Source organism: Canis lupus, chromosome 21 (assembly GCF_048164855.1).
Source record: "Canis lupus baileyi chromosome 21, mCanLup2.hap1, whole genome shotgun sequence".
Lineage (NCBI taxonomy): Eukaryota > Metazoa > Chordata > Mammalia > Carnivora > Canidae > Canis > Canis lupus.
The window spans coordinates 36,731,487-36,754,022 of record NC_132858.1 but is presented as its reverse complement, the minus strand read 5'-3'; positions in this window follow the sequence as shown (position 1 = coordinate 36,754,022).

The following is a 22,536-nucleotide window of genomic DNA, read 5'->3' as shown; positions in this document are numbered from 1 at the left end:
GAGAGGCAGAGACATAGGCAGAGGGAGAAGCAGGCTCCCTGTGTGAACTTGATGGGGGATTCGATCCTAGGACCCTGGGATTATGACCTGAGCTAAAGGCAGACATCAACCACTGAGCCACTGAGGCATTCCTATACCACATCTTCTTTATCCACTCATCAGCCAATGGACATTTGGGCTCTTTCTATAATTTGGCTATTGTTGATACTGCTGCTATAAACATTGGAGGTACATGTACCCCTTCAAATCTGTATTTTTGTCTCCTTTAGATAAATATCTAGTTGTGCAATTGCTGAATGCAGGGTGATTCTATTTTTAACTTTTTGAGGAACCTCCATGTTGTTTTCCAGAGTGTCTACACCAGTTCCAGCATACAAATCCAAGTCATCATTTTGTGTTTGGACTTTATGACAGCTTCCCTAGCATCTCTCCTGTGTCTTTTCTTGCTAGCTCCATCCCTTCTCCACAAAACAGCAAGATTAACTATTTTAAAAATACATAAATCACATTTTCTTCCACTTTAACCTCCAAACGGCTTATCATTGCAATTTTAACCAAATATCTGACCCTTCCCTAACTCAACTTCATCTCAAACCATCTTCCTTTTCAAAATATGTTACTCTTTGACAATGTCAAGCTCTTTTACTTCCTTGTCTCTGCTGAAAGTTCCTCTTCCCTTGGCTAGTCACATAGCTGCTCTCTTTCCCTTAAAGAGCCTTTCTGACTATCCCATCTCAAGCTTTCCCTGTCCACTTATATGTATATCCTACTACCCCATTTATTTTTCTCATACTTACTACTTACTAGTAAGATTCTACTTACTAGAATCTGAGTTTGTTGGGTTAATCTGTACATGCATTGTTTACTTCAGTGTATATATGTATATATGCATACATAAATTAGAACACATTATTTTTAATGGCTAAGAATATTTCTGTCTTGTTCATATCTCTTTCTTCAGTTTTAAGACAATTTCTAACCCATACTAACTCACTAAAATCCTTACTGAAGTGGAAATTCTTTTCTGCCTTCAATTAGTTCTAGGATTTGTGAGAAACCTAAACTTGCATGAACAGTATCGAAGCCAGGTTTTCTGAAGCTTTTGGGTGCAAATATCAGAAATGGATTAAAGAGGAAAAAAATCCAATTATTTCAATATGATGTGTTTATATCAATCCCTGGGTCATGATTCCTACATATGGATATCACTGACCATAAGCTACAAAAAGGAAAACACAATATAAACACTACTACCACGTAACTAAACAAATCATTTTTTTAATTTTTGATTATTTACTAATAACATCAATATAAAAGAAGCACAACATAGTGAAAAAGGTCTTGTGTAAGGAAAATTGTAGCTATTGGCTAAAATGTAAGGATAATTTGAGTATTTTAATTAAAAGTTACAATCTGGGTGCCTGACTGGCTCAGTGGTTGAATGTCTACTTTTGGCTCAGGTCATGATCGGGGGTCCTGGGATCGAGTCCCGCATCAGGTTCCCCACAGGGAGCCTGCTTCTCCCTCTGCCTGTGTCTCTGCCTCTCTCTGTGTCTCTCATGAATGAATGAATGAATGAATGAATAAAATCTTTAAAAATATAAAAACAAAGGTTACAATCCCCACATCACTCTAAAATGTTTTCCGTAAGAGGAACTAAATATACGTAAAACATGCTTACATTCAAAGGAAATCCCTGTCCCTCTAAACCATCAGGAAAATCTGCTTCAGAGTGGCATGATCAGTAAGAAACCGTCTCCACTTATTTTCGCATTGCTGTGTTCAGAGCCTCAAGTGTATATACAATGTGTGGAGAACAAGGAAATTTTTGTTTTGTTTTTTTTTTCTTCTGGCAATTCTAATTTAAAAGAAAGAAAATCTTGGGCAGCCCTGGTGGCCCAGTGGTTTAGTGCCACCTTCAGCCCAGGGCCTGATCCTGGAGACCCAGGTTTGAGTCCCACGTTGGGCTCCCTGCATGGAGCCCGCTTCTCCCTCTGCCTCTCTCTCTCTCTCTCTCTCTCTGTGTGTGTGTGTGTGTCTCGTGAATAAATAAATAAAATCTTTTTAAAAAATAAATAAATAAATAAAAGAAAGAAAATTCTTTCTCAGAAGCCTCCCTTAACTATCTTCTTGTTTCTCCTTCACCCAAGTTGGGTCATATGTCCTCAAAGAATTCCATGCATACTTTCATCAGCCAGTCCTGGTCATGGATATAAAGATGATTGGTGCCTGCCCTTAAACCAATCAAGCCCATTCCGAGAGCTCAGGATGGGAACAGTTCCCCTTGATATACAAGAGCTGCATGCAGGAGAGCTCAAACTCTTTGGGAAGACAAATAAATAGATGCTGATTTGAGAGCCAACATTTTTCAATGAAGTCAACGCTAATAAATACACTACACTGATAGTCTACACTAATAAAGTCCAACTTCTGATCTCCACATCATAATATCTTTCCACACATTCCAACGTTGTCCACTTAGGTTCATGTCTGTTTGAAATTTAATAATGATCTCATCAATTCTAATGAGTTTTCCTGTTAAAACATCTCTAAATGTTCTGTGGAAATTCATGCAAGACTAGCTCCTAACAAAGTCACAGAAGTGAAAGCTTCAAAACTCAGTAACCTATTGCACTTTTACAGGGATGGATGATCAGAAACTATTTGAGGAATAAGCATTCAGTCACAATGGCTGAAAGAATAAAGATTATAAAGCAGGGATGGCAGTTGTCCAGCAATTAATCCAGCCCCAATTGTTTCCTGAGTATTTTGCCGTTTCTGTTTGCAAAGCAGTAATTGGCATTGTTTAGAGGAGACAAATAATTTTGCCTTCCTCTTGGCAGCTTTAAAATGACAAAATAAATTTTGAACGAAGTTCTTGTTTTTCTCTAAGTTTATTTCCTGTCGAAACTCAATGTCTATTCATTTTTTTAAGTCATAATAGGTCTTAAAACAATGCCCAAGCATTGACTACTGAAATATTATCTTAAAAATCCAACTGAGTTTTTCTAAATAGTTGAGATTATTCAATGATATTTACCTCCAGATAATATCTTCAGTTTCCTAGCATGTCATGTTATCTTTTAAGGCCATAATAATAATAATGCTGAATGCTTTTATCTAAATAATTGACCCCACATTGAAACTAACCAATTAAACATAGTATGTTTTTTTTCAAGCTTTAAAATACCAACTATATTAAAACTTAAAAAACTCTGTGATTTAGGATAATATTTCTCAACTATTGAGCAACTATTATCTGTTAGACATAGTATAAAAGTAACTACAGAATATAAATATAAGAGATAATTCATTTGTATCCATATATCACAACATATTGGATAAAATACTTTAAATACATTAATGAGAAGACTCAGTAGAGTTTGTTTTATTTCTGTTCTTATTAGTAAGAAATTGGGTTTCTTGTGAGATAGTTCCTATATATGGGATTTACTCTAAAAAATCCAGCATCAGTAAAGAGGTAACTCAATGATTCTTTTTTTGAGGAGTGTTTGGTTTTATAAAAAGGTGAACCTGTGTACTTTTTTACTTTTTTGAAAGTAAAACAAATAAAATTTAAATGTAAAAAATACTTCATAAATTTATAACAAATGTGATGAATAATGAAAATGTTATGGATGTGTGGAAAAATAACTACTAATATCTTTGGCTGCTAAGTACATGAGGTCCTATTTGAGCTCGATTTTGCAGGGTGAATAGGGACTCACCAAGCATAAAGGAGAAATTGTAGGAGGAGGGCATTACATGCATGTTGGTAATTAACATAACTAGAAATTTCTTGTATTGAAAGAAAAAGCCTACCAGGGTTCTTTAAGACAATATGTTTACTTGGTGAATTGAAGGGAACACATACCCAAGAGATCATAGAAAAGGAGAGAAGACACCTGACACAGTTTGACACAATAGGGAGAAGCTTATAGGTGAGGCCAGCCAGTGGCATCTTGAGGAGCTTGGCGGAGGCATTTGAAAAGAGAGAATGCTGTAGATGGCAAGTAGATTGGTAGGGGGCTGACTTTGGATTGGGGATGGAAACATAATATTGTGGCTTAGTGTTCAGGAAACACTGAGAGAGAACTGCAAGTCTGTTGCCATGAAAGAAAATCTAAGGTTTCAGACAACTGTTTAGAGAGAAGATGGGAAAATAGAGATCAATAGATAGTCCATAAGGTAATGCCATACAAAAATGACTCAGAGTCTAGACTGGTTTGTCCTTTGAAGACCTTTTCTTTTTGTTCTCTAGAATAAGAGTCTCTATCTTTTTAAAATAAATTCTGTTTTCATAAAACTCTACTACAGAGAAATGTGACCATCAATCTAATAAATAGTAGTTTTGAGTGCTCACTTTTGTATCAATAGATTTGGCAGTTATTTTAGAAAATTAGAACACAGTTCTTACCTCATTTGTGAGAAAATTTGCTGTAATAAAACACAAAAAATCACAAAAAACTATTATTACAGTATTTTCAATCATAAAGTTACATAATGGGCTTATGGCACATAATCTATTTCTGTTCACGTTCCCTTCAAAAGCAATGTGCCTGAAGATATGCACACACTTACACTCTTTTCATAAAATTACAAGTAACATATTAATTTAAAAATCTAGAAAGGTGTGAACAGCTTGTCCATATCCTGCAGTTAGAAGTGTACTCACTGTTTATACCCTAGGCATTAAACTAATCATTACTTAGCCTATACAGATAACATACTTTTGTCCTGCAGTAGAAGTTCCTTGAAAACCTTCAGTTAATTACTGAAACATGTCTGAGTAAATAATAAAATGTAGCTTATACCAAATTCTAGAATAAAGTGCCACCTTGAGTTTGATGATATTTATTGTTTTGCATTTACCAAAATCCTTGGTATTTTATTTTCAGAGCTTTTCAACAACTACCTAGACATTAATTATTCTTTAGCTATTTATGATGGGATAATCCAAATCATTTATCATATAATGTTCAATAATACTTTATTGCTTGATATATGCCTCTCTCGAAAAATTTTGTGAGATCAGATGAACCTTATAAATAGAAAAACTTGGTGATGATCTACTTTGTTCACCTCTTGAACCCTTTCAAATGCCTGAAAACTATTGCAGAATTAGACATTTAAGTGAAATAATGCTTTGGGAAAATTAATGTAAGCATTATAAAATTCTTTCCTTATATGGACAATTCTTCTTGTATATTTGTAACATATCATTTGAAAATATTTCATACAAGTAGTTTTTTCATAAAGTTATTTTTACAAAGGAACTTTGTACTCTCTTCAGATATCACTCTAAATTAATGCATTTCACTTTTGAAAAAACTCTTGAATTTGTACCTGCGTTTTTCTTTTTACAATTTGTAAGAAAGTATAATGTATATTTTTGAGCTGTTTCAGGATTTTGAATTTAGAAGAAATGAATATAAGATATCTTACAGAAAATGTCCTTAATAATTTCTGCAATTTGGGGATATCAAGTAAAATGGGGAAAGTTTGGAAGCATAAGCACCTATCTGTATCATTCCTCATTCAGTACTCAGGATCCTAATGCATGATTTTAGATAACTTAGTTCAGTTTAGAAGCATTACTTTCCCATTAAAGGAAATGCAGAAGAACCATAATTTAGTTAAGTTACTTCCATAATTTAAATTTGACCTAGTATTTAATACTGGGCTTCCTAGAAACTAATACACACACTAAAAAAGATAGGAAATTTCAGTATAATAGTCCCATCCCACACTTTGAATCTAACTGAATTACCAATCAGCAGTCACTTACTACAGAGTACAAGGTCATAGGACACCTAGGACATGCAGCTAGGAGTGTACCTGAGCCAAATTCAAGATGGTAGCCTGCAAAGAATGTGAAAATGAACAAAAATATTAAAGATTCAGTGTCTTTTCAACTGTTGGAGTATCAGTGTGGCAGAGCAGAGGAACAAGGTGTAGGTGGCAACCGACTTTGCAGCTATGAATGACAGTCACACCAGAGGGAATAAAGGCTAAAACAAAACACACAAGCACATACAGTCACATCATGTACCAGACCACCATGTACTTGCTCACCCCAAAGCAAGGTGACACAGACCTCTAAGAGAAAAAGAAGAGGCACTCTCCTAAGGGCAGAGTATCTAGTAGAAGTAGTGAGAAGATGATCAGAATATTTTATCTGAATCCAAGCAGCCTGCTGACTCTGCATAGTCCCCTGACCTCTCTCCAACACTAAACTTCAATTAATAGCTGGTGCAGAATGAATGCTCCCCTTCAAAGCATAGTAATAATCAAAAAGAAAATACCATGGAGGTATTTCTGGTTCCCTTACCAGCATCCATTTCCCTATTTCCAAATTGTATCTTGTATTTCTTTCTAAGTAGCTGCCATGCCTCCCCATGTAGTTCTCATATCAGTGTAAGTCAGTGTTATTACATTCTTAGTGATAGGTTCAGTAAATCTGCTCTATGCAATTATCATATGCTCTTCTCCTAGCAACCCTGATTGGTTCAGCCATAGGCATGTAACACAATTTGAATCAGTGACATGCAAAGAATTTGATAGGGCTATTAGGGGAATGTTATCTTTCTCCTGAGAGACTGCTGCTGAAAGTGAAGAAAGCTGTCCCTCTTCCTCTGAACATTATAATTTTATGTAGATATGAAGCCCAGGGCAGTTATAGGTATCTCCAGGTACAAGGGTAAAGATGATAAGTGGAAAAATTATGAGTTAGCCAATATTGAAGTATGACCCATGTCTGCCTTTCTACTTCTGTTAGCAATTTCAAGTGCAGAATAATTCAGGGAGTACAGCATCCACAAATATAACCGTTTTTGGCAAGAAAAATTGATAAGGAATTCCAGCCAAAACAAAAGAAAGAGAGAAAGGAAAAAAACATAGTAATAAACATTATTACTAATAAACATTAGTAATACAAATGTTGAAGAAAGAAAAAAGCATCTGATATGAAAACTCTAACAAAAATATGACAACAGGCCTAAGAGCAAGTATATCCATCTTTACAAATGAAAGAAAAATTAACAAAAATGACTTCCACATTGATTCAAATAGCAAAGCCAAATTTATACATTGGAAAGTAACTTACATTTTTGTCAAGTGTGCAGGCACATTAACAAAAATTGATCACATTATAAGTCACAAATAAAATTTCATCTAATTTCAAAAAGTTGAGATAATATTGTTTACAGTGAACTAAAACTAAAAATTAAAATAAAAATAGAAACAAAAGGATAATAAATAAAAATAACTATAGAGAGTATGCTTTATATCAGAACTTGTGGCATAAAGTTAAAAAGTGCTCAGAAGAAAATATGTTGACCTAGTGGCTCCCTTACTAACAAAGAATATAAAAACAATCGATTTGGATATTCAATAAAAGGAGGCAAGAAATATTGTAAGGAAAGGTATCAGAAGAATTTAACAGTGACAAACAGGAATGAAGAACTAGAAAACAGGAAAGTGGCAGAACTAATAAATAAAAAGTTTATTATATAAGCTAATAGAATATATAAACTGAATAAAATAAATGTTATTGTACAAACTAATAAAATAAATGAATAAAAAAGGAGAAGAAATCACATGGTGATCCCTGTGTATTTGTCAAAACCAGTAGAATGTACAACACCAAATGTGAACCATGGAGTTTGGTTAACAATAATATATCAATATTGGCTCATTAACTTTAATGAAGGTAGCACATAATTGAAGATGTTAATAGTAGAGAATCTGTATTGAGGAAGAATATATGTAAACTCTGCATATGCTCAATTTTTCTGTCATCCTAAAACTGCTCAAAAACATAAGTTATGTTAGCTTTTTTAAAAAAAATGATAATAAGGAAATAACAATCTATTTATGAAGCTTTAAAAATAATACAGTATTTAAGTCATTCTACAAAAATTGTACAAAACAATGGCAACCTAGGTAGAATTGATAAATTTTCCAGAAAATATGAATGACCAAAATTAAACCCTAAAATGTTAGAAACCTTAAATAGACCAAGGGTTATTGAATCAATTACACATGTTTGGAAGTTATCACCCTTCCCCCCAAATGGACTAGCTAGGTAAATCATAGTGATCCTTTTAAAAAACAGCAGTTTACAATGCTATTTAAACTGTCCCAAAGAATAAGGAGTAAAGGTGAATTTCAAATTTATTTTTACCCAGCCAGCCACACATTAATATCAAAACCAAGATTTCCCTCAAAACCTAGTTCTGGGTCAGCTTCAACATGTAATTAACTGATCAGGACCACAAAGATCAGGATCCACACTCTGGTACCCATGATTTCAGAATGAACCAATGTCCACCATAGAAAATCACAATAACACTATAAATAACTTTAATCAGATCATCTTTGTGAACCAAGATCATAAATTAGTTACAACATTATGTGGATGAAAAGATCTATTGCACACATGCCCCCTTTTTAAACAATTATAAAATATGATCACAGAGCAGGAAATATTTGTGAGAAAGTGGATAAATATCTGGAATATCTTTAATCTTGTAAAATAATTTGTTCCAAAGCTGGAAGAAGTAGGACTGTTACAAAAGTGGGGTTTTTTTAGCTATAAATTTATTATCTGTACTCATAGAAGACAGACTTTCAGATTTTTTTTAATCTCCAAATATAAGGCACTGACCTAAAATAAAGTGACTAAAACTTTTTTTAAAAATTAACATGATAGGAATTTGATAGTAGAAATATTTTTTTTCCAAATGAAGTTGTGTAATGTATAATTAGTTATTCTTTAAAATTTTGGTAGAATTTATCTGTAAAGGATTCTGTTTTTCCTCAATTTCTTAAATTTTATTTATCTAATAAGATTTTCTTTTCTTGGGACATTACTGGCATTTTATATCTTTTTAGTATTTTCTGTTTCACTCTGTTTTTCAAAGATGTTACTTGATTCACAATCTTTCTTTATTATTTACTAAAATGTCTATCTCAACAAGTCATACAGTAACAAATTTGGGGGCACCTGGGTGGCTCAGTTGGTTAAGCATCTGCCTTCTGCTCAGGTCATGATTTCAGGGTTCTGGGATGGAGCCCCGCATTAGGCTCTCTGCTCAGTGGGGAGTCTGCTTCTCCCTCTCCCTCTCCCTCTGTCCCTCCCCACTGCTCATTCTCTCTCAAATAAATAGATAAAATCTTTAAAAAACTAAGTTTTAAATGAGGATTCCTTTCACAATAAAAATTATTGCCTTTGGGGGCTACTGCTTCCAGCAAATTATAAAAACATTTCCCAGCAAAAATTGCCAAAAATTGCTAAGAACTCATAAATGACCCTTCATAAAGTCTTTCTAAGCTGGAAATGAAAGAAGAAAGAGCAAATCTGGGGAGTGTAAAGATATTAACTACTTTAAGTCTCTGCTAAGTTAAACATTCATGCAAAAAATTTCCAGGGTAATCACTTGAAGAACAGAAACAGATTCTATAGGTTCTAAAGTATTAAAGTAAATAAATGGATTTTTTAAAAAAAGAAAAACATGATTAATCAAAAAAAAGTAAAAAAAGAGAAAACAGAAAAAGGAGGAAAAAGAAATATAAACTCACATATTGGATGAGTTTAATAACGTGAGCAGTTATGATCTGTATAAATGAACTAAAACTCTTCAGTTTATTGTCAAAAATTATATACAGAATTTTAAGGAAAATAATCCATATGATATATGTAATGGGCATGATTAAAATAAAAGGAAAAAGATGCTGAAAATAAAATTATATAAAAAGAAGAAAAGTCTTTGGTTCCAATATTATTAGATTAAATAATTCTGATGCTTAAATTATTATAAGATAGCCAAGGAAGAGTAACAATTTATTACTAGAGAGCTCAACTGAGAAGGAAAATGGCATGTTTTACGTATGATAAAATAATTTCAAAATACTTAAGCTAAGTTAAAAGTACTACAAAGAAAAACTGAGATATTCATAATAGCACAAGATTTTAATGAACTATTAAGAAACCAATAACTAGATCTGTTTTTACAAATATCAGCAAGCATATAAATATTTAAACAACACAGTTAACCTTAATCCAATGGCTACCTATCATTTCTGTATTCAAACACTAGTAAATATACATCAAGGACATATTATATTTTTTAAATGTGACAGGAAAAGGTTTTAAAAATCTAAAATTCCACTTGAGAAGTTCGAAAAAGAACAGCAGAATAAGCCAAAAGAAATAGAAAGAAGGAAATAATAGAAATAAATATAGTAATTAGTCCTGAAAAGATAAAAATAAATAAAAAAGTTATAGGTAATGTTTCAAGATGATTAATAAATTTCAAAAGTACTTCAAAATGGATTAGGAAAAGAAATAAATATCTTAAACCATATAATGTATTAATAATGAACAAATAGAACAATATACTAGTAATGAATAAAGTAACAACAGATATTGAAAGATAACGCAGTAGTATAATAAAATATTTGTACAAAATAATTAGAAGTTAGAAGAAATGCATACATTGCTAGAAAAATATAAACTCCAAAAATTATTCAAGAAGAAATAGGAACTTCGAATTAACCTATTAATTTTAAAGAAACGTAAGAGTTTAAAGCCTTCCTACTAAGCAAACACGGGGTCAGGAATACATTACAGATGAGCTCTATCAAATATTTAAGAAACAGCTAATTATAACTTTATATAAGCCCAGAGAATAGAAGAAGAGTCATTTTTAAATGATTCTGTGCAGTGTGAGAAAGTGAATTCTAAAATGGCTTCCCAAAGACCCCATGCTCTAATCCCTGGAAACTGTGAGATGTAATTAAGTTTACTAATTACTTGACCTTAAATGGCTACACTATTTTGAAATATTTAGATGGGTCCATGAAATCACAGGAGCCCTTAAAAGCAGAAGAGGCATTCTGAAATAAAGCAGTAGGAGAACTCTACCCCAGAGCCTCCAGATGAAAGCCGGTGCTGGCTTACACATAGATTTTAGTCCAGGGAAAACCAGAGCAGAGAAACCAACACTCTCATTCCAGAATTTCTGATTTACAGAACTGTGAGATAATAAATTTATATTGTTTTAAGCTCCATCCACATCTATGCCCACCCTCAGGCAAAGCCGGGAGAAAATTTTTTTAGAAATGGAGGACTTATGTCCACGTGGGTTGCTCCTCCAAGTCTCAGGCACCTCCAACCTGCCTTAGAGGAGGAGAGGCAGAGAGAGAGGGAGAGAGAGAATCTTAAGCAGGCTCCAAGCCCAGCACAGAGCCCAACTCCATCTCAGAACCCTGAGATCATGACCTGAGCAGAAATCAAGAGTCTGACATTTAACCAACTGAGCCACCCAGGCACCCCACGTTCAATTCTTTATGTATTTTAATTTCTTTTCTTTTTCCCATAACTTTATTTCTCTAAATTGCAAAATCTGGTTAATTTATTCATATTATATCTTCTGGTCAAGAATTCCTTCTTTGGCTGAATTAAATATGCTTTTTAACGCATTCTTTAGGTTTGCAGTATCAACAGTCGTGTTTTGCATTGCTAGAGTCTCCATTTAGTTATCTTTTAACGGCCTGATGATACTTGATTTTCTTCTAATCTTTGTGATTCTATCTTTTGTTTATTTAAAGACTTCTTACATTTGTTATTCTATAATCTGTAGCTATATATTTTAATGTATGTATGTGAGAGTAAATCTGTTACTTAATATTCCTCTCCTGACTCCTACTTCTGGCTTGCCTCTTCTTGTGTTGCTGGTGGTGTTTAATTATGAGTTTATTGGATGATCAGACCTATAGAAATCTTTTTTTTTTAAGTTTTTTTTTTTTTTAAGTAACCTCTACATCCAATGTGAGACTCAAACCTATAACTCCAAGATCAAGAGTCACATGCTCTACCAACTGAGACAGCCAGGCGCCCCAAAAATCTTATTCTTAAATCGAGGTTTTTGCTTTTGACAGGAAAGAGGTAATGCCGCCAATCTGGGATTACTGTACAGCTCCCCAAAGGTCCCACCTTAATATGAGAGAAAAATATTTGCTCAATGATTTCACCATTGCCCAAGGCCTAGCATCTAGCTCAGTGTTGATAGCAGCTTTCAACTTCACAGAACCTTTGCTTTTCTAATCGACTCATGGCTCCCAACCTCAGCTCCAGATCACTGATTTTCACTGTTTTTATTTTTGTTTTTTTGCTGTTTTTATTTTTGTTTGTTTTCCCAAGAGGGGAGGATAGTTTTCCTTGAAGAAATTCAGCAATCCATTGAAAAAGACTATAGCATATCAAGGACCTAATTGTTCCATTACAGAAAGATCCCTCTGAGCAACTTGTCATCTTGCCCAAAGTTCAGTTTTATCCTCTTCATCTCCCAGTATTTTTCATGTGTCATTCCTTCTCCTGTTTCCTTTGTCTTTTGAATTTATATTATATTTTATTTCCTTTACATTCATTTAAAAATTACTGTAGTGGAACAGTGATTAATGAAAAAAATTATTATCTGCAATTTTGAACCAGAAGGTTTTCTTTTCATATAATTGTTTTTTAGAAATTATACCAACACACACACACACATACACTCACACACGTCCATAATTGTATGTGGTTCATATTAATGTTAACTTTAATTTATGAGTATTTCCTGCCTTTAAAATTATTTAAAAACATGATACTCATGTGCAAAATCTACTTCAGAATGTCTGAATTCTTATTTTGGCTATTTAAGTTTTTTCCCCCATTATGTAAGATTTACTTTAATAAATACTATGAATATCTTGGAACAATAATCTTTATGCTTATCACTGATAAATTTTTACTATATAATTCTCAATTACTTTTAAATGGTTGAAAACAATATGTATTTTTATCAACAGAGTATAGTAATAGCTCTTCCACCATATTCTCCCTAGCATTTATTTCTATTATTTAAAAAATTATGAGACATCTAGGTGGTTCAGTTGGTTACTTGTTGGGCTCTTGATTTTGGCTCAGGTCAGGATTTCAGGGTCCTGAGACTGAGCCCTGCCTCAGGCTCCATGCTGGGCTTAGAGCCTGCCTAAGATTCTCTCTTTCTCTTTCTCTCCCTCTGTCCCTCCCTGCCCCGACCACCCGTGTACTCGGGCTCCATCTCTCGCTCTCTCTCTTACTAAAACAAAACAAAACAAAACAACAAAACAAAAAACAACAGTCTGATTACAACTCTGATAGATATATATAGAGAAAAAAAAAAAAGATATATATAGAGAGATACATATTGTGTGTGTGTGTCTTTATGTGTATAGTCATTATTTTATATTTCACGGCTTATGCTTCAAAAATTTTCTGAACTTCATTGATTTTTATATAAATTATCCCTTTCCATGATTAGAGATTTTCCCATTTTGTTTCTTAACCTTATATATTAATGCACTGCAGTTAGAAATGTATATATCATTGCATACAATGAATTTTTAAAAGTGAAAATCTTTGTGGAAATATTATTCAGCCACCATTAAATTTTAAAATTTCATTTAGCATCTGTTTTATGCAGTAAAAACCTACAAGTAAAAGTTATTCTTCCTGCTTTGGGTCTTATAAAACAAATGAAGGACTAAACATAACAATAAAGCATACATGTCCAAGTCATTATGAGACACAGAGAAATTAATGCCTAACTCAGACCTGGAGTTTAAGGAAAGCTTTAAGCAAAATAAGACATTTATTTATTCTGAGTTTGTAGAATTCATTTCAGACTATTTGAGTATTAAAAATCTAATCTGAAGGTAATACTTATTTTGAGAAGTAGACATAAAACCAGCTACATACAACTTTCTCACCTTCTGCTCATATATGTTCACCAAGCCATACAATCAAAAAGGGAATAAAATTTCAGGTCAAAACAATCATACTTCGTTTTTCTTAACCTAATGCATTAATTATTGTTGCTCAGAACCTATTCACTGTGAGTGATCATGGAAATCGACTCCATTTCAGCTATTAGCAAGGTAAGAGAACAATGCACCCTAAAACATAATAATAATAAAAATAATGATAATTTTCATGAAGCTGATAGCCCAATCATATAATATCACAATGTTGAGTACTTAATAAAATTGATTTCACACATAACTTTGCTATTTAGTGGATTTATGTTTGTTGGAAACATTTAAGTGCATGTAAATACACTAAAAGTGTTTTACAGCAAATATCTTCTAATAACTAATTTGTGTTTCTAAGCATCCACTTTCTCCAGGGGAACAATTTCCAAGAGTTGTGCTGACTGAGAGGATTTCAAGTTTCCTGTTCCTTTCTGGGGAGGCTATGATTCTGGTCTCTTTATTGTTTACAATCTCAATACTGCCGCAGAGCAGCACTGAATAGTGGTAGCTGTGGATGTGCGTCCCATGTGGTCGCAAGTATATAGTAAAAGCATTCCTGTAGAACAGCAGCCAAATGCAGCCCTTGCCTCACCCACTTGCATTCAGTCAGGGCAATTTTATAAAATGTACTCTTAATAGAACTTGGTTAGACACAATTTTTAAAGAGCACTAAAAGCAGAAGGTACTTTAGAAAAAGGCATTCCTTGCCTTACAGTGACTTCTAATTTTAAAAAGTCAAAAGAACTACCAAGAACATTCTGAACTAATGTTTGCCTTCTCTTAATATGAGTCCATTTAGGTCACACACGTAAACACGAAATTCACCTGCATGGATCCAGAAAGGGATTTTTTCTTTTTATAAGATTTTATTTATTTATTTGAGAGAGAGAGTGAGCGAGAGAGCAGGAGTGTGAGGAGGGGCCCAGGGAGAGAGAGAAGTGGGCTCCCCACTGAGCAGGGAGTCTGATGCCATGCAGGGCTCAATCCCAGGGTCCTGGGATCCTGAAAGATCTGAGTGGAGGGCAGACGTTTAATTGACTGAGCCACCCAGGCGCCCCAGCAAGGGATTTCTGAGAGGAGTATTCATTCAGCCCATCAGTGTTTTGAGCATCTTCAATATCTTGGGCAGCACAGTAGCAATACACTATTTATCAAGGCAGACATCACCCCTAGCCTCATGACAATTCAGCTTTGTGAGGAAAACAGGCAGCAAACAAAACAAACAGAAAGAGAATAATCACAAATCATGATACATGACATAAAGAAAATGAATGGCTTCTCATGATAGTAAGTATAGGGAGAACTAGTTTAGGTATAACCGATTGGGACACTACTTAAAGAGAAGTGTAACTTCTAGTGTGAAGAGGGTTGTGAGGAGGAGTGATCTGAGTAAGATGTGTAAAGGCCCTGGGGGGTGAGGATAGGAACTAAAAGAGGAACAGGGAACAGAACAGCTGACACATGGGGATCATTGGGAAATTAAAAAAAAAAAAAAAAGAGAGAGAGAAATGAAATTGGGAAATTAGCTTTATTCTATTGGAGGTGGGGAGGCCTCTATACGAGTATATAATCTATTCTAAATATAAGAGAGAGCCATTGAAACATTTAAAGCAGAGAAATAAAATGATCAAATTTGTTTTAAAAATATCAATATGGTCACTAATTGAAAATTAATTGAGCTGACTAAAAGTTGGCAATTCTGAAAAATGGCTCAGAAAGGATGGTTTATACTAGAATTACAGAAGTGCACAGATTTGTAATATATTTCAAAGGTACTAATTAGCAGGCATTGTGGATTGGGTTGAGCATGAGGATGGTATGAGAATAGTTGAGAATTAATCTGGAGCTCCTAGCTTGAGAAACTATGGAAATGGTATTGTCTTTGTTGGAAAAGAATAGACTTGAGAGGAAGATATTTGAAGAGGGGATTAAAGGTAAAAATAAAACGTTTGATTCTGGGTATCTTATATTTAAGATATTTGTAACACATCTAAATACAGCTATTTGGCTAACAGGACATCACATGGCTATTGTGTCAAAAAGAGAGTGTTGGACTACACATATGAAATAGTATTTGAAGGCATGGAAATGAATGTGATCACCAAGGTAGAATTTAAATTAAAGAATCTTCCATCTCCAGATGGAAAATTTCCCACAGGGAGCCTGTCCTTCCCTCTGCCTATGTCTCTGCCTCTATCTCTGTGTCTCTCATGAATAATAAATAAAATCTTTAGACAAAAAAAAAAAAAAGAGAGAGAGAGAGAGAGAGAAAGAGAGAAAGAGAGACAGAGAGACAGAGAGACAGATAGGAAGCCTTTGACAGGCCAAAAAATAAAAAGGAAAACAAACTTAATGTTACCAAATATCAGATTTCATAAGTGCTTAAATAGTTCTTTTTCAATAAAATATAGCAAAGCAAGGATAGACAGAAAAAAAAGCACTTGAAACTGCACATTTTTAACTTCAACACAGTGATTCCTGTCACCCATGACTTGACATGCATTTGTTTTCAAAAGAATAAACATTTTGTGATTAAATGCATTTACTAATAAAGTTAAATTCTTTAGCTCTCTTTCTAGCTTCTAGCCAGATGTGTGTGTGAAAACCCTGGGACTACAACATCCGAGGGAAATAGCAAGTGTTAAAGGAAGGCAGAGTCATTCATTCTTCAGTCAGGAACAAATGGATGGTAGACAAAGAGGTTGGCAAAATCTTCATTTTCTTTCCCTTTTATGGACCTCCTCAAAAGGAAAAGCCCTCCTGAAAACAGGTGGTCCTGAAAATCTGTAGATAATTAAGCAAAATGAGGCTTGTTGACAGCTTGGCACGAAATATGAATCTTTAATTACATTTTAATGACAACTCATAGTATTTTACATAACTACGTTAGGTGGTATAATATGAGATTAGGAACTGCTGATACAGATTTGAATTGTTTTTCTCAACATTTATAAAACTGTGAGTAATAAAAAATGTTTAATGATTCAGTGGCTAGTGGAGATTCCTTTTGTATATGTAACATGTCTTTTTATCATTTTTGTTCTATAGTACTTACATAGTTATTAAAAATATTATTATCTTACTTCAGGGACAGCTAAATTGAAAGAGTGTGTTCTGGCTAAAATCGCATCTGAAATCAGTTCTATTAGAATCCTCACTAACACGAGGCAGTCATATTATTTTTGAGCAAAGTACAAATTACAAAGACCTTTAAAAGTCTCTTTAAAGACTAACTTTATTTGACTTTTTTGATTAAAGAGTTTCAGTTCTACAGTAACTACACCAAGAATTATAATTAATGTATGTGTTTTTTTTTAAAGTTTAATGCTGGTAAACTTATTTATTTTGAATTCCATGTAAATTATTCTAAGCAGCTTATATAGATGAACTTGAATCCAAGCTTTTCCCAAAGTGATTTCAACCATCTGTGAAAATATTGTACCATATCTTATCCCTCATTTATCCTAATTAGGTCTTATGTAATAAATCATCTCTTTGTCCAGTAAAAGTGCTGTGATTTCTTTTCGAACAAGTCATACATTCCAAGATATTAAAATGAATATAATTTAATAGGCTATATTTTTAATGGTATAAACATTAAACATTAAGAAATAATAGAAATCTGTTCCCTCTTTTGGCTAAATCATGAGGATATACTGTTTAGTATTTTAGTTCAAGGGAAGGATAAATTTGGAAAATACAAGTCCCTTTGGTGCTTAGCAAAATGGGCTGCACTTCATTTTTTTTTGTCTGGTTCTGACAATATAGAAATGGTAACAAATCAGCTAATAATTATTCTGAGAGAGAAAATAGCCACATCAAAGTGCACATGTTCAAAATCAAGCTCAAGACTTTTCCTCTAAACCTGGTGCACCATTAAAACTCTCCATCTTGGTTAATTATACCACCGTCAACCATTTATTCATGCCTGAAACTTGGCTAATCCATCTCCTTTCCCCTAAATCCTGTCTACTAGCAAGTCTTGTTGATTTTATCTCCTAAATAAATCTTAATTATATTCATTCTTATCTCTTTGCACTAGCCCCTATTATGCCCAAACATTGCATTTGTCTTATCTACTGTTACCTATTTCCAAGCCATTCCCCATCCTGTAGACAGATTCATGGTAAAAACTATTAAGATGATGATATAATTCCTTTGGAATAAGCTCTCAATTAAAAATAATAATAATAAAACTAAGCATATACTTACCTCATAACCAAGAAATTCCAATTCTAGATATTCCCTTAAGAGTAATGAAGAATATATATATATATTTTACTAAAAGGCTGGTATAAGAATGTCCAGGGTAGCTTTATTTATAATAGCCAAAATTAGACACAGCTCAGGTAGGCACCAAGAGGAGGATGATAAACTGTCATATAATTATACAACAAAATACTACTTAGGAATTTAAAAAAAAACTGCTAATAGGCTTAACATGTCTGAATCTCAAAAAAAGTTATGCTGACTGAAAGAAGCTTGACATGGAACATATTTGATTCCATTTATCTGAAATTCTAGAATAGACGAGTCTATGGCTTAAAAACAATCAGAACACAAACTGCCAATGAAAAGGGGAGAATGGGAACAGGAGTTGACTGCAAAGGAGCATATGGCAATTTCTGAGCAATAGGAATGTCCTACATCTTTTTTTTTTTTATTGAGGTATATTTCACATATAACTTTATATTAGTTTCAAGTGTAATGATTTGATATTTGTATATATTGCAAAATGATCACCATAATAAGTCTAGTTAATATCCAACAGCTATGTAGTTACATTTTTTTTTCTTCTGATGAAAACTTACAAGATCATTGGATAGGAGTTTGCAGTTGCACAGGTTAGATTTATGCATTTGTCAATGCTCATAGAAAGGTTATCACTTGTGCATTTCACAGTATGGACATTTTATCTCAAAAAGGATAAATAATATTAAATAAATCTTGAATTCTAACAATAGGGCTGAGATGTGCTCTGAAAAAACTTAGAAATGCATTAAAAAATAAGACTAAACTGTTGTGTACCTTGATTGTGGTGGCTATGTGACATCATGCCTTGTCAAAGTGCATAGAGATACATACTAAAGGAGCACCTGAGTAGATCAATCAGTTGGGTGCCTGACTCTTGATTTCCACTCTGTTGTGGTCTCAGGGTAGTGGGATGGAGCCCCATCTGGGGTTCTGTGCTCAGTGTAGAGTTAGCTTGGGATTCTCTTTCTCCTTCTCCCTTTGCCCTACCTCCCCACTCCCCCACCCCTGCTGGCAACCCAGGCACACACACATGGGTTCTCTCTCAAAAAAAAGGAAGGAAGGAAGGAAGGAAGGAAGGAAGGAAGGAAGGAAGGAAGGAAAGAAGGAAGGACTAAAAAGATAAAATTTTCTGTTGTAAATGTTACTTCAACTTTTAAATTTCCTCAAAAGATAAGGTGGATCATTTTTACTCTATACCTCAATTTTCAAACTCAAAAATAAGGAGGGTCAATAGATAGCTAAATGATGAGGCACTTGAGTGGCTCAGATAGTTGGGCTTCTCCTTCAGCTCAGGTCATGATCTATAGTCCTCAATGAGGAGCCTGCTTCTCCCTCTCCCTCTGCCTCTCCCCACACTCATGCTCTCTCTCTGTCTCAAATGAATAAGTAAAATCTTTAATTTTTTTAAATAGCTAAATGAATGGACAGATAAGATATTTACAGTTAAAGAATCAAGGTAGTGGATATTTGGGAGTTTACTGCATAATAATTTCTACGTTTCTGATGTTTGAGAATTTCCTATAACAATATGTGTGTGTGTGGGGGAATATGTAAATCTGGCAGGAATCCATTGTCCCCATACTTAAAAATCTATAACGGCTTAGATTTGCTCTAGAATTATTAACATGGTATAAAGTTTCCACATTCCTGGATCTCTCCCTGAGCTCTAAGTCTTATAGGTCAATTATTACTCATGCACCAATTTCTAATCATATTCTTCTATGTAAGTTTTTACAAAATAACTTCTTCTTCCCAGGGATCTTGTAATTAATGACAGTGCAAATCATCATATGATTATCTGATTCCTCTGATATTTTTTAAAGCCCATTTGACCACAATCCATTAATATATCTTTAGTGCACATCTCCACACCCAGGACTTGGCCTAATGTAAGTACGAAATAATTACATAGCAAAGTACATATGAAAACTAACTAAAGAGATAGTCCCCTGAGTCATTTCAAAGCAAATCATGAATCATTTGTGTGGTCTAATCATTGATTTTTTAAATATCGCCTAGTTACCTAAAAGGGTAGTAATTTCATACAGTGATAATGTAACCATGTTAAATGAGACACTAAGAAAATATATTTTTGAAAATTATCAATTGGCAAAATATCCCAGGTGCTTTATCTTATTATGGTAAAATAAATAATTCTGACAAGCAGTTTACCTGATTATAATTTTTTGTCTTAATAGGTTTTTGAAGACGTATGTAAATAGGTGTTGACTCAAATATTAATTTTCATTCCACATAAATTTAATTGCTTATAAAATGGTGTAAGAAAACAACGCATTTGCATTTTGACATAAAATAAGACAGAAGTTGTCCTTAAAGAGAACAGGTGGGGAGTAGGAGGAGGTTGAGACTCCTGCCTATTGGAATAGCTATAAAGCTTTTCTGATTATAGTATTAAAGCAAATCTGTAGGATAATGGTTAAATTGCTCTATAGACAAATTTCAGTGCTACTAGTACTGATTAATACTCCAGTGATTTTTACCACTAAATCAGCTAAGGGAAATAAGGATAGTACAGTCTCATTGCCCAATTTTCAGATGTATACATCAGGAAATTCAATAGACAGTTATTTATCTTCAAAAAATTAATAACTGAGGGCTCCTGCTGGGTTAGGGAGTGGAACAAGAGATTCGATCTTGGGCTTGTAAGTTTGAGCCCCATATTGGGTGTAGAGATTACTTCAAAATAAAATTCTAAAAAAATATAAATTAAAAATAAAATAATAATAACCAGAAAACAAAATTAAAAATATTAATAAAAGAGAGACTAAGTGTACAGTAAAGCACTATGAAGTAGTCTTTCAGTTGAAATGTGTGATAAGGGATCCCCGGGTGGCGCAGCGGTTTGGCGCCTGCCTTTGGCCCAGGGCGCGATCCTGGAGACCGGGAATCGAATCCCACGTCGGGCTCCCGGTGCATGGAGCCTGCTTCTCCCTCTGCCTATGTCTCTGCCTCTCTCTCTCTCTCTCTCTCTCTCTCTCTCTGTGTGACTATCATAAATAAAATAAATAAAAATCTTTTTGAAATGTGTGATAAGATAAAGACCGTTTTGAGATTATTCTGTAGTTATGTGAGATTTCACAAATTCCTATAAAATATGAATAGTTAATATTTTTGTAACATCTGCTATAAACCTTCTAAATTTTATATAATCTCAGATGTTGGATTAGAGGGAGAAGAAAGGCATAAAAGCTTTTTTATGTCATTTAGAAAGTTCCTACAAAAGAACACCGTTGAAAGTATTAAAAATTATGTACACTTTAGTTCACATTGCAATTGTCTGTAATAACTACATATTTTTCCACTGGGTGGAAATGAGGTGCAGGGAGAACATTTAAAGTGAACACTGAGCCGTGCGATGCAAGTCCCAACAGCAATCTGTTGGAACTGCGTGAATGAACCAAGTTTAACCTAGTGATTCTAGACAAGGGACACTGGGAGTTATATTTGCAAGATTTAAGAAGAGAGTATAAGATATTTGCTCAGTGTAACTTCCTTTTATTCCTTTATTTTGCCAGAGTTCTGAGAAAAAGCAATAAAGGAAGACACCAACTCTCAAGTGAATAATCCCTTCTAGAGAGCCTGCTGACCGCAAATGGCAAAAAAATAAATTTACTTTCTTCTCAAAACCACAAAAACGCGCTCATTAGAAACAAGGCTGATGTTCTGACACAGATCTTTATATTGAATACGTTGCATTTTGAAGAGAAGCAAATAGAAAGATGGGGATTTGCCTGGGATATGTCTTGTAATGGTCTACCTAACATCTCTCAGAGTAACATTTAAAGGGCGATTTCATTATGGTCTGGGTTTTGTTGAACTTCTTTACCAGAAAATCAATTGTTTCTCAGAAGTGATCCAACTCAGGGATGTTAACTTACTACAAATTGAGAGACTGGAATGTAATTCAGAATACCAATTTATTCATTTACAACAAGAATTATGAATTTGGGGATCCCTGGGTGGCTCAGCGGTTTAGCGCCTGCCTTCGGCCCAGGGCATGATCCTGAAGTCCCGGGATTGAGTCCCACATCAGGCTCCAGCTGCATGGAGCCTGCTTCTCCCTCTCCCTCTGCCTCTCTCTCTCTCTCTGTCTCTCATGAGTAAATAAATAAAAATAAAATCTTAAAAAAAAAAAAGAATTATGAATTTGGGGCACCTGGGTGGCTCAGGCAGGTCGTGGTCCCCAGGGTCCGAGGATGGAGCCCTGAGTCAGACTCCCTGCTCAGGGGAGGACCTGCTTCTTCCTCTCCCTCTACCATCCCCCCATTTGGGCTTTATGGCTTTCTCTATCTCCCTGTCAAATACATAAATAAAAATCTAAAAAAAAGAATTATGAATTTATTCTGACCAAATGCAAATGCACGTGTTGCCATGATCAATATATGCTTTATTTCAGAATTACATAAAAGCTAAAACAGAAATTTA